This window comes from Crocuta crocuta, unplaced genomic scaffold (genome assembly GCF_008692635.1).
Source record: "Crocuta crocuta isolate KB4526 unplaced genomic scaffold, BGI_CrCroc_1.0 scaffold1133, whole genome shotgun sequence".
Lineage (NCBI taxonomy): Eukaryota > Metazoa > Chordata > Mammalia > Carnivora > Hyaenidae > Crocuta > Crocuta crocuta.
The window spans coordinates 748,615-761,273 of NW_027530366.1; the positions used below are offsets into that span (position 1 = coordinate 748,615).

Genomic DNA, 12,659 nt, shown 5'->3' on the forward strand with positions numbered 1-12,659 from the left:
AAGGAGAGCTGGTGGAGCAGCTGGAACCCAGGAGGTGAAGCCCAGAGCCTCCCCAAGAGAATAAAATGACCGAGTGTGGGGTAAGACAGTAGTTGTAGGGACCCTAAGACGTGGAGCCTGTGGTAAAGAATGTTAAAAGATAGGAAGTGATTGGGACAGGAAAGATAGCAGGAGAATGAACTCAACTTGGACCGTTGGAAATTGGGATTATCTTGGAAAAAAAAAAACCCATGTGGAAAAAAGAGAACCTGGACAGTCATTTTGCTGCACACACAGACACACAGACACAGACACAGACACACACACACACACACACACACACACACACACACACACACCCTGCATCAGCAGGAGGGACCAAAGGAGCCTTCAGTGAAGGCCTTCACTACAGGCCTTCAGTGACCAAAGGAGCAGGCCTGGCCTGAGGCTGGCAACCTGGATACAGTCCTGTGGCAGAAAGTGGCCTGTGATGAATGAAATGTGGCTTCCAAATGGCACACACCCCACCCCCGCCTCCAGGAAGCCCTGCTTGCTTCCATTGGTGGGGGTCACAGAAACACTGACCAGAGACTAATTAAATTTATTAGTGGGTGTTTAGAAGCTGGGGCAATCTGTGGCTTGGCACCAACAGGATATTAAGTCAGATCACTTTTATTGAAGGGGCAGTGTTCTTTGTCAAAGCCCCTGCCAGCGCGTGTCCTAGAAACGAAAGAAGAGGCTCCTTGCTCAGATCTGGGACTCCCCCAGGCAGGAGGGGCTGGGCTGGGTTTGTCACCTGCTCAGGTGGCCCCTTCCAAGTGCCCCATTCCCCCACTGGCCGCTTCCCAGGCCAGCAAAAGCAAAGAGTCATCCAGTGTTGCCTGCACAGAGTGGGGGTGGGGGTGCAAGGCTGAGGCGGAAGGATAGCCTATTGGGGGGCAGGTAGACAGGGAAGGCAGCTTCAGCTTTGATGTTACTGTGAACCCCCGGGGTTCCTCCTTCCCCCTTACCTACACTACTCAAAGCCTTTTTGTGACTCAGAGTCCCACGATATCAAAGTTAAAAGGGACCGGAATGAGCATGGCATCTATCTCTCCAATCATCTAACTGGAGACACCAAGTTCCGGAGGGAAGAGAAATGACTTGCTCAAGGTCACACAGCCAGTCATTATGACTCCCAGGTGACCGTTCTTCCTCCCCTCCTCATTGTCTCACAGTATCCTCAATAAAGCCAACCCTTCCTTCTGGTGAGAACAGACAGTGACCAGAGACCCAGGGCTGGCAAATAACAATGAGGCCACACAAGTGCAGAACACATTTAACTTTTGCAGCAACTTCCCCCCCACCCCCCTCATGCCTTTGCTTACACTGTGCCCTGGGTCTGATAAGCCCTTCCCCAATCTCTGCAGCCCCAATTCCCCCACAGTATTGAAGATCTGAAACAAATGTCACCTCCTTTCCACAGCCCTACCTCCTTCCTCCCCACCGAGTACATTCTCTCCTCCTCCTCCCAAAACCTGAGCTTGACTTCTTAGACCAAAGTATGGGTTGGCAAACTATGGTCCACATGCCAAGTCCAGCCTACCATCTGTTTGGTATGGCCCATGAGCTAAGAATGGCTTTTACATGTTTTAGTAATTAGGACAAGAATAAACAATAATATTTCATGTGAGAATTACACGAAGGTCAAATTTTAGTGTCCATGAACAAAGTTTTATTGGCATGCAGCTATGCTCACTGGTTTACATGTTGTTTGTGGCTGCTTTTGCATTATAAGTTGAGTTGCTGTGACAAGAGTTCATATGGGCCACAAAGCCTAAAATATTTACTATCTATCTTTTGCAGGAAAAATGTACTGGCTCCTGGACTAAAGGCTTCACTCCCCCTTCAGTGTGAACAGATTAAGTTCATTTCTGAGAAAAATGTCACAGAGCACTCAGAGGCACCAGGAGGGAGGTGCAGAACACCAAATACAAACTCAGCAGGTTGTCATCACAAAGAAAATCCGGGCCCTGGCTCTGGCCATGGTGCGACCTTGGGCAAGTCACTTCTGCTTTGTGGGTCCATTTCCTCAGCTGCACAATGAGGGGGTTGGACTGGAAGGTCTAAGGCCCTTTCTAGTCCTATGGTTTAGAGTCAGCAATCTGTTGCATTTCCAACTCATGCAGTTTTGTGCAGGCACAGTCTTGATCATTTTCTCTCAGAATTAGAGCTTACAGAAGGTTCCCCTGCCCAGCTGTGGTTTTCCGCTGCCACTGTGGGCCCCCTCACCTCATAGTCACCTGCCCCAACCCACCCTTCCCTTCTAGCTGACCTGTCTGCCCTTCTCTCTGAATTCCTCTCCCATCGAAATAGAGGTAGTTTCCTCAGAAAACCCCTCACCCCTTCAATCTTGTGGGCCAGGAGCATCATTTTTTGTGGGGGCAGAGGCAGGGAAAGAAGGACTCTCAGCTCTCCCCGGCCTCCCAGGGCTCACAGCAGACAAGCAGTCAAGCAGGGGATAGGACCAGCTCTTACCGCACCCTTGCTCTGCCAGAGGAAACAGCCCCTCTCTGCCACTTCCTGTCCCAGGGGTTTGAGCAGTTTCCCCTTCAGGGCCTGCAGGCCCTCCTGGCCCCGCCCCTGCCCCACACAGGTCAGAGAGTGCAGAGAGGAGGGGCCCTGCGGGTGAGGGGGGAGGATCCCTCACAGGAAGGCTGAGGAGATAGCTGTCTATACAAGGGGACACCCCAGCAGCTCCACTGCCAGCCTGCATGAGGACTGGGAGGGGTTGGAGCTGTTGCTGCAAATCCTCTCTGGTTAGTGGATGAGTAGGAGTGGGTTTATCACTTTACCTAGCTATCTGTCACCTTGAGGGGGCGGGCGCAGAATGAGCCAGGCCTTGGAGGATTGGATAAAAGACCAGACTGTATGCTCAGGTCAATGTCCACTTGGGGCTCAGCCCCAGGTGGCTTGGTATGGAGGGATGTGCTGAAGCAAGAGCCTAGGGAAACCAGGGCGACAACAGGGGTTAATTGGGAGGGGCAGGTGACAGGGAAATCAATGCCACTTCACAACTTTGCATAATTTTGTCCCTAGCACCAGTGGACAGAGACAACAATGAAGAGCAAAGTACAGTACATGTGGGTCAAGGGTAGCAGTATTTTCTGGGTGATGGAACAGGAAGCTATCACATTCCATACCTGCTACTGACTTGTTTTTTTTTCTTTTTTTTAAAAAGTTTATTTATTTTTAGAGACAGAGAGAGCAAGTGGGAGAGGGGCAGAGAGAGGGAGAGAGAGAATCCCAAGCAGGTTCCGCATTGTCAACAGAGCCTGATACAGGGCTCAGTCTCATGAACTGTGAGATCATAACCTGAGCTGAATTAAGAGTTGGATGCTAAACCAACTGAGCCACCAAGGAGCTCCATACCTCGTACTGATTTGCTGTGGTGACTTCCCCTTGTAAATACCTCCCAGTTGCCCTTGCAAAGTGGGGCCCCCAGAACTGGGGTGATGTGCCTGAGGGATCCTGCAGGCATGTGACCAGCTCTGCCAGGCCCTCCCAAAGCAGTGGGTCAGACAAGCACTGGAAGCCCGAGGCCCTGGACCTCTGCCCAGTTGGTTAGAGGTACGTGATGATGGTTCTAGAAGCCTTGACGACTGGAATGGAGGGCTAGTAGTGGATAGATATGATCACTTTGGTCCCTTGTGTTAATATTGTTTCCATCTGAGCAGCAAAGAGAGAAGTTAAGGGGACCCCTAGACGTGATGGTACTGGGTGAGGCGACAAAAAATGGACGGAAGATGATCTTGACACCTCTCTCAGCTCTGAGACTTTTGCTCAGTTCTTGTGACTTTGGCCGATAGCCCTGCCCAGCCAGGCCTCCTGTCAAGAGAACAGTCTCTTTTCCTTCTCCCTCCATGCACCCCAGGGCAAATAGGCCCCAGTGCCCCAGTGATAGGGCCCCACATAAGCCTGCTTCTCCATCCCTACCATTTGGAGTGAGCGCTACGTCACAGCTGGCATGGGGGATGCCAAGGAAGCCTTGGAGACAACATCTGGAGGAGCACCTGGGCTCCTGCCAGCCCCTGCCTACATCTGCAGCGCAAACCCGGGGCCAGGGTTTGGTTACAAGCTCGACTCAAAGCTGATGGCACGTGTTTGGAAAGCTCATCTAGAACGGGCAGAGTGGGTGGAAGCACTTGAGGGCAGTGCCAACTCATGGCAAGTGCTTGCGGGGTTGGCATGGATCTGAACTAGCATCGGCCGCGATGGCGGGTGTGGCCACTGTGGTCTTGCCACGGGCCCATTGGGGGAGGAGCGGAGGGGTGTGGTACTTGTTTAAACGTGGGTAAAATTTTCTTTTGTGTCCTCTGATATCACTTGAGTTTGTTCCATCTGCATCTGGGGAAAGGGGCCAAACAGGGGTTTACATTCATTCTTACAACATCCTTACAAAGGAGCTAGTCAGCGGCAGAGCTGGGGTTTAATCCTAGGTTGATTTCCAACTACTACACTCTTTGAACGTTGTTTTCATCGAACTCTCTTTTGGTAATAATCACATTTTAATAGTTCCATTTTATTTTATTTATTTTTTAAAATTCATTTTGAGAAAAACAGAAAGAGTGTGAGCATGCGTGTGAGTGGGGGAGGGGCAGAGAGAGAGGTGGGGGGTGGCGGAGAGAGAGAATCCCAAGCAGACTCCACATTGTCAGTTCTGAGCCCAGTGTGGGACTGGAACTCACAAACCATAGGACCATGACCTGAGCCGAGGTCGGACGCTTAACCGACTGAGCCACCCAGGTGCGCCTTGATAGTTCAATTTTAAAAACATCAGAACTGAGGCTCAGAAAGGACTAGGTAACATAAGCAAGGTCACGCTGCCCATCAAGAATGGACGCCTGGGTGGTTCAGTTGGCTAAGCATCTGACTTCGGCTCAGGTCATGATCACACAGTTTGTGGGTTCGAGCCCCATGTTGGGCTCTGTGTTGCCGGCTAGCTCAGAGCCTGGAGGCTGCTTCAGATTCTGTGTTTCAGTCTCTCTCTGACCCTCCCCTGCTCATGCTGTCTCTCCCTCTCTCAGAAATAAATAAAANCAGAGCCAGGAGGCTGCTTCAGATTCTGTGTTTCAGTCTCTCTCTGACCCTCCCCTGCTCATGCTGTCTCTCCCTCTCTCAGAAATAAATAAAACATTAAACAATTTTTAAAAAAAGAATGGAGGCAGACCTTTTCTCCCGCAACAGGGAACATGGTGGACATTCAGACAGAGGGTGCCTATCAAAAGCAGCTGACCATCTTTCAAAATAGGAAGAGGGTCCCGCTTGGAGGCTCTGGCAAGAACTCCCATAATATTACAAAAACATTGGTCTGGACTTCAAGACGCTTGAGGCCATTAAGGGAACCTGAACAGACAAGAAGTGACCTTTTACTGGTAATGTCTGTGAGGGCAAATTCTATCTGGCATGGCAAGCAAGATGAAGATGCAGAGGACCACTGTCATCCACCAACACTACTTCCACTACATCTGAAAGTACAACTGCTTTGAGAAATGCCACAAGAACACGTCTGTACACTTGTTCCGTTTCAGAGACCTCCAGATTGTTGATATTGTCACAGTGGGTGAGCGACAGCCCTTGAGTCAGACTGTGTGCTTCAAATGCTTAAGGTCAGCAAGGTTGCCAGCACCAAGAAGCAACTCCAGAATTTCTGAGACTAGACATCTGCCCATACTTCTAAACAAAATGAAGTGATTTTCCTAAGCAGATAAAAAAACAAAAACAAAAACAAAAAAAGAAGGAGAGGCAGAACTCAAACCCGGGTCTATGTGTCCTTGATCTGCGCCTTTTCCACCGTCCCTTGCTGGTGACCCTTTGCTCAGGTCCCTACCTCAAGGCTTGCTCACAATACCCAACTTTGAACGCTCAGAACCTCTGTGATGCCCCTTCAACAAAAGCTTCCCAGGTCTGTGATCCTTCCCTCTCAGGGTCTCAATCTCAAACAAAGCTCCATCTAATAAGTGAATCCTAACTTTCTAGACCAAGTCTGCACCAAAATCGTGACAAGTTGAGCCCCTGTGGCCAGCTCTGGAGGAAGAGTACATGGAGTAGGAGGCTTCCAGCTCTGTTGATGAAGGAGGCTGACTCTATTTTTGTACCTCAAAGGACCTAGTTTTCAGAGAGTTCCTGGATCAAGGCCTGGAGTGGTCATGTCATGGTCCCTGCCCCATAAATATACACTTGCTCTCAGCTTACACATAATGTAAGTCTGGGTTCTTATCTCAGGGTGTTGATTCATTCACATGGTTATTCAAACATTTATGGAAAGTCAGCCCCGAGCACCTCATAGATGGCAGGCCCGTGGCCAGGGACTTAACACCAGGCCCACCCTATTCATTTCTATGGTAGGGTCTGTTTGTTTTTTTTTTTAAGTTTTATTTGAGAGAGAGAGTGCATGCGCAGGGGAGGGGCAGAGAGAGAAGGGAGACAGAGAATCCCAAGCAGGCTCTGGGCCACCAGCACTGAGCCTGATGCGGGGCTCAATCCCATAACCCTGGGATCAGGCCCTAGGCCGAAATCAAGGGTCAGATGCTCAACCGACAGCCACGCAGGTGCTCCTGGTACGGTCTCTTCATCTCTAAGTTCCCAGTAAGATGGGTTAGCCCATATGCCTAAACAATAGTGCTGAGTTTCTCTCCCCAAAATATATCTATAACAAATATCTTTCCATAACTGAGGCCCAGAGGTTGGCAGCAAATGGGGAGTGATTGCTAATGGGTATAGTCTCTTTACAGCATGACGAAAATCTTCTATAATGGACTGTGGTGATGGATACAACTCTATGAATATACCAAAGCCACTGAACTGTATACTTTGAGTCTATAATTGAGTGAATTGTACGGCATTGAACTAAATTGAATGAAACTGTTATTTAAAACAAACAAACAAACAAACAAAAATGAGGCCCAGAGAGGGGCAGCAGCTCACTCAAGACCATGTGCAAGTTGACAGAGCAGCTCAGGCCAGACTCCAGGTCTTCTGATTTCTGATTTTGAGGCTCTTAACTTCTATCAGCATCCTCACAAACTAAGCAAGGATAAATGCCAAGGTTCAGTGAGCATGCAAAGCAGGGCCAGCCTTTTGCATGAGAATTGGTGGCTGGACCTTAAGCAATAAGGTAGGCAGTAGAAAATGTTGTAGACCAGGGGCTTTCATTTAGGTCTGCCATGAGAGTCACCAAGTGCCTGCCCCTCTCTGGACCCCATTGTCCCCATCTGTGAAGTGAAGTGAATGAGTCTGATGATCCCTGAGCTGTCAGCACAGAGCCTGAAGTAGGTCTTGAACTCACAAACCGGGAGATCATGACCTGAGCTGAAGTTGGACACTTATCCAACTGAGCAACCCAGGCACCCCTGGCCCTCTGAGGTTCTAATTATAAACTACTGCAAGATGAAATTGAATGGCATGTCAGATGTGTGCTTCTTCTCCGAGGGCTGCGGGAGGTCTTGGACACAATTGGGTGTTTCAAGTGATGCTCCTCACTGATAGTGATGACCAAGACTTTCCTGTGAGAGTGAGATTTCTCAGACAATTCCACTGCTGAGTTTCTCCATGGGGGTGTGGATAACTTGGTCCTTATATCCCCCCACCAGCAGTGATAGGTGGGAGAATAAGCCATACTAGAGACCCAATGATCATGTCCTTTGGAGATGTCAGACACCAGGTTCTTGGCCTGGTGCCCAGGCAGCCCCACCTTGTGCTGAGCTTGCCTCCTTGGTGGAGGGAGTGATTGCTGATGGCCACCGGTCTAGTCCCTGCTGGACAGGATGTTTCCACATCAAGCCCCACTTCCTGCAGCTAGGCCTGGGCTCCGGTTCCCCCCTTCTCCTGCCATCTGGTCTCCTGTCCTCTGCCCCCTCCCCTTGCTGGGTGTTTACAGGCTGTCTTATCAGCCTGGGGAATCTGGGCCTCACCCAGCTGGCTGCCCCGCCCCGCCCAGCCTAGACAGTCTGCCCAGGGCCCTACCTTCGTGGTTTCGCCACTACAGGCACATGAGTCTGGAACCCCCTAGCACCCCTGGCAGGCAGGGGGCGTGGATGAAGTCTTGCTGCCTGCTAGAGTGAAACCTGAATATTTATAGTGCTTTATCCACCTTGCCCAAGCTGGGGGAGGGCATGCATTCTTTGTATATTGTCATCATCTCTATCTGCAGGCTATGGGGACAGGAATGAGGTGCTTGGGTCACTGAGAAGGATAACTTTGCCCCGGAGGCCTTGACGGCTCTTCTGTTCTCAGCCAAGAAAAGATGAGCATGGGCAACACTAGGCTCGGAGAGTACAGACGTGTTTTCTTTTTTCTAACTGAGGAGAACTGTAAATACTCCAAGCTAAAGGTGGGACAGCATGAGGGGTCACGGGCTGAACCTGGTGGAGAAGGGAAGGCTGGGGAGCTGTAGGGACGGCCTTAGCCAATCCATGGTGACGTCAGAGTTTCATAAGCCCCACACTGTCTCCATCCTACGCTGGGATCCACTCACCCACCAAAGGCTAAGATAAGGCCAGAGCTAACTAACCACTGAATAAGTTCAACAGCTTTCCCTGGGAACATAAGGGCTTAGATTTTTCCATCAAATAAGTTTGAACCAAAGAGGGGACAGGGATGGGGACAGTAGGCAAATGAACAAGATGCAGGTGATGGATATGCCTTCCAGCACTTTGGGGTAATCTCCCGAAAGTTCAAGTTCTGACCTGTCCATAAGCAGGTCTCACAGGGACAGGCCCTGCTTGCTAAAGCTGACCAAGCCCCACACCAGGAATCAAAGCCACAGTCCAAACCCAGCTCTTCTTTCAGGAGCTTTCGTATTGTTTGCTGATAAATCAGTTAAAATATATTTAGCCTGGATGGCTCAGTGGGTTAAGCGTATCACTCTTGGTTTCCACTCAGGTCATAATCTCATGGTTCGTCAGTTTGAACCCCGCATCTGGCTCTGTACTAACAGTGCAGAGCCTGCAGAGCCTGCTTGGGATTTTCGGTCTACCTCTCTCTCTGCCTCTCCCTCATTTGTGTGCGCGCTCTCTCCCTCTTTCTGTGTGTGTGTGTGTGTGTGTGTGTGTGTGTGTGTGTTTCTCTTGCAACATTCTCACTTAAGATAAAATGCCGTACTTCAAAGAAATTTATGAGACTGTGTCCTTCTAGGCCTCTGGGATAGAATTCAATAGTTTGGGGCGCTTGGGTGGGAAAGTTTGGAAAGACTCTACTAAGACAATTTCACCATTAATGGGCTATGTAACCACAGGCATGCCAAGTCATGTGGCTCTCACAGACTTGGGCCTTCTGCCCCGCTCTGCACTATAGATCTCATGCTGCCCAGCGCTCTTCTGACTGACCGCGGTAGCAGTCAGGACTCCATAAGCCACGATCCGATCCCATTTCCCCAGGAATGACTTCCCCACCACTCTGAAAAATTACAAACCATTTAGTGTAAATGTGTTAATGGGTGATGTTACGTTAATGTGTCACCTCTCTCCTTAACACATTTCACTTTAAAAGGCCATCTGGAGCTACCCTACCCTAACCTAAAGAGTGGCTCTGGGGGTAGGGGCGCCTGGGTGGCTTAGTCGGTTAAGCGTCCGACTTTCGCTTAGGTCATGATCTCGCAGTTCGTGGGTTCGAGCCCTGCATCGGGCTCTGTGCTGACTGCCAGCTCAGAGCCTGGAGCTTGTTTCAGTCTGTGACTCCCTCTCTCTCTGACCCTCCCCTGCTCACGCTGTCTCTCTCTCTCTCTCTCCTAGAAATAAATAAAAATATTTAAAAAAAAAAAGAGTGATTCTGGGGCAATAGTGGGGGCAGACCAGTATGTGGGCAAGTGAGCCAGGAGAGTATTTCTCAGTGGTGCTGCCTCCTCTCAGAGTATTAGCCATGGAGTGATCTGGCCTTCACCATCTACTCTCCATGTCTGTGGTGGTGAGGAAGCTGTATGGAGTGAATGCGAAAGCCTTGGAAACACTAACAACCAGGCCTGGTGCAACAGAAAGCCCACTTGACTGGGAGTGAGGAACATTAAGTCCCAGCCCATGGCTCTGCCTCTGCCTAACTCCTCCCTCAGCCTTTGAGCCGGCGCCAACTCCTACTCCAGGGCACACATTTAGATCTATGGCTGTGGCCATACCAGCTGTACTCGGCAGAGCTTTACAGTTCAAACTCATCTGCTTGGTTTCCAAAGGTCCTTCACAGTCTGACCCCACCCTACCTACTCAGCCTTATTTCCCATGATTTCCCAACTCAAGCCTGGGCTTCAAGCCCAGTGGTCTCCTCATGGTCCCCTGAGGGAACATTCCAGGCTCATTCACAGAGTTTCTCAGGCTTGCCATGCCCTTGCGGCTCTGTTTTGGTTAATCAAATAATGCCCATCCAACAAGGTCCCAACCAAGGTCCCCAAACCCATGGAGCTGGTGATACCCTGATAACTAGAGTGCACACCTATGGAGGCCCTTTTCTAAATGCTCACAGCCCAAATTTGACCACAAGATCTCTTAATGCCACACAAGCTTGAACTGCTCTTTAATTATTTCATGTGTGTATCTTGTTTCCCCAATAGGTAGTCAAGTCCATTGGACCAAGGCCTAGCTCATCTTCTCCTGATTCTAGCACAGGTCTGAGCATTCATGAATTAAGTTCATGTGAAGTCTCTGTGCAAGTGAGATCTCTAAAATAGATATCCCAGGTCCTGACTGATCTGAGAGCCACAATCTAGGGGTGGCAATAGGGATAGAGTTAGGGGACAAAGGTCTCCAGCCTCAAACATTACTTGTCCTCTCTTGCTCCATGACTCTGTTTAGGGAAATACATACTAGCTAGAGTCATTTATTCCAAGCTGCATCAAGAAGGCAGTTGATGATCAATCAGGTCATCATCAAAGCATTCTCTCTTTGTACAAAACCACAGTGTTTCCACCCTGGGCATATTGGGTGCTGATCTGATCACTGGACCCTCTGGAAAGATTTCATGATTCTGGATCATATCTAAGACCTAAAATGATTAGAAGAATGGGGAGTGAGGATAACTATATGAAAACAAGCTTTTCTTAAAAAATGTTTATTTTTGAGAGAGAAAGGGGTGACAGGCAGAGAGAGAAGGAGACAGAGGATCCAAAGCAGGCTCTGTGCTGACAGCTGCGAGCCCAATGTGGGGCTTGAACTCACAAATTTTGAGATCATGACCTGAGCTGAATTTGGATGTTCAACCAACTGAGCCACCCAGATACCCCGAAGACAAGTTTGTTTGTTTGTTTGTTTTTAGAAGAGACCTTATGTTGTCTAGACAGGAAAGGTTAAGAAGGGATACGATTGGCATCTACAATATGATGTATGGAGCAGATAATTATGGGCCCAGTCACCAAAAAATGGTTTGTAAATGAAGGGCAAATAATAAATAGTCCTATTTTGCAAATATATAAGTTTGTAAACTTATGGAACTCTTTAGTTGAAGAATATCAACGAAAAGATTAAGCATCTTCTTTTTTAAAACATATGTATTTATTTTGAGAGAGACGAGAGAGAGAGAGACGGAGAGAGAAAGGCAGAGAGAGACAATCCCAAGCAGGCCCTGTACTGTCAGTGCAGAGCCCAACATGGGGCTTGAACTCACAAGCCATGAGATCATGACCTGAGTCGAAATCAAGAGTTGGACACTTAACCAACTGAGCCACCCAGGTGCCCCTAAGCATTTTCTAAAAGAACAGTTACATCAGAGTCATCCATGGTTATAAAATAAGATCACAGAAGCACAACCAAACATATCTATTATAACAATTACTGTAAATAGGGTAAATTCAAGTGTTAAAAGAAAATGATATTGACAATCTCATTCTAAACTTCATATGGAATCGCAAAATAATTAAAATAGGCAAACACAACTTTGAAAAAGAATAAAGTTGGAGGGCTAACACTACCTGATGTCAAAAATGATTACAAACGTACATTAATAAAAAAGAAACCTAGCATCGGTNAAATAGATCAATCAGCGGGACAGAATACAGAGTCCAGAAATAAGCCTACACATATAAGGACAGCTGGAGTAGCCTAACAATAGCTTTTTCAACAAATGGTACTAGAGTGATTGGATATCCGTACATAAATAGAGAAAAAAATGAATTTGTTTTTTTTAATGTTTGTTTATTTTTGAGAGAGAAAGAGAGCATGTGTGAGGCAGGGCAGAGAGAGAAGTAGACACAGAATCTGAAGTAGGCTCCAGGCTTTGAGCTGTCAGAACAGAGCCTGATGTGGGGCTCGAACTCATGAACCATGAGATCATGACCTGAGCTGAAATCGGTCACTTAACCGACTGAGCCACCCAAGCGACTTAAGAAAAACGAATTTGAATTCATAACTCGTGCCACATAGAAATAAAATCACTCAAAATGGGTCATAAGGTCAAAATGTAAAAGCTAAAACTATAAAAATTATAAAAGAAACCATAAGACAAAATATGTGACCTACGGGTAGGTAAAGAGTTTTTAGATACACCACCACCTGCATGATCTGTAAAAGTAAAAATTGGTTAGTAGGACTTCATCGATATTAAAACCTTCTGCTCTTGGGGCACATGGATGGCTCAGTCTGTTAAGTGTCCAACTTTGGCTCAGGTCACAATCTTGTGGTTTGTGAGTTGGAGCCCTGCGTCAGGCTCTGTGCTGACAGCTC

General features: G+C 48.3%; 1 pseudogene; it reads left to right on the forward strand.

The window, feature by feature from the left end:
• Positions 1-5,210: 5,210 nt before the first annotated feature.
• Positions 5,211-5,672, forward strand: LOC144233301 (small ribosomal subunit protein uS17 pseudogene; annotated as a pseudogene).
• The last annotated feature ends 6,987 nt before the right edge of the window (positions 5,673-12,659 follow it).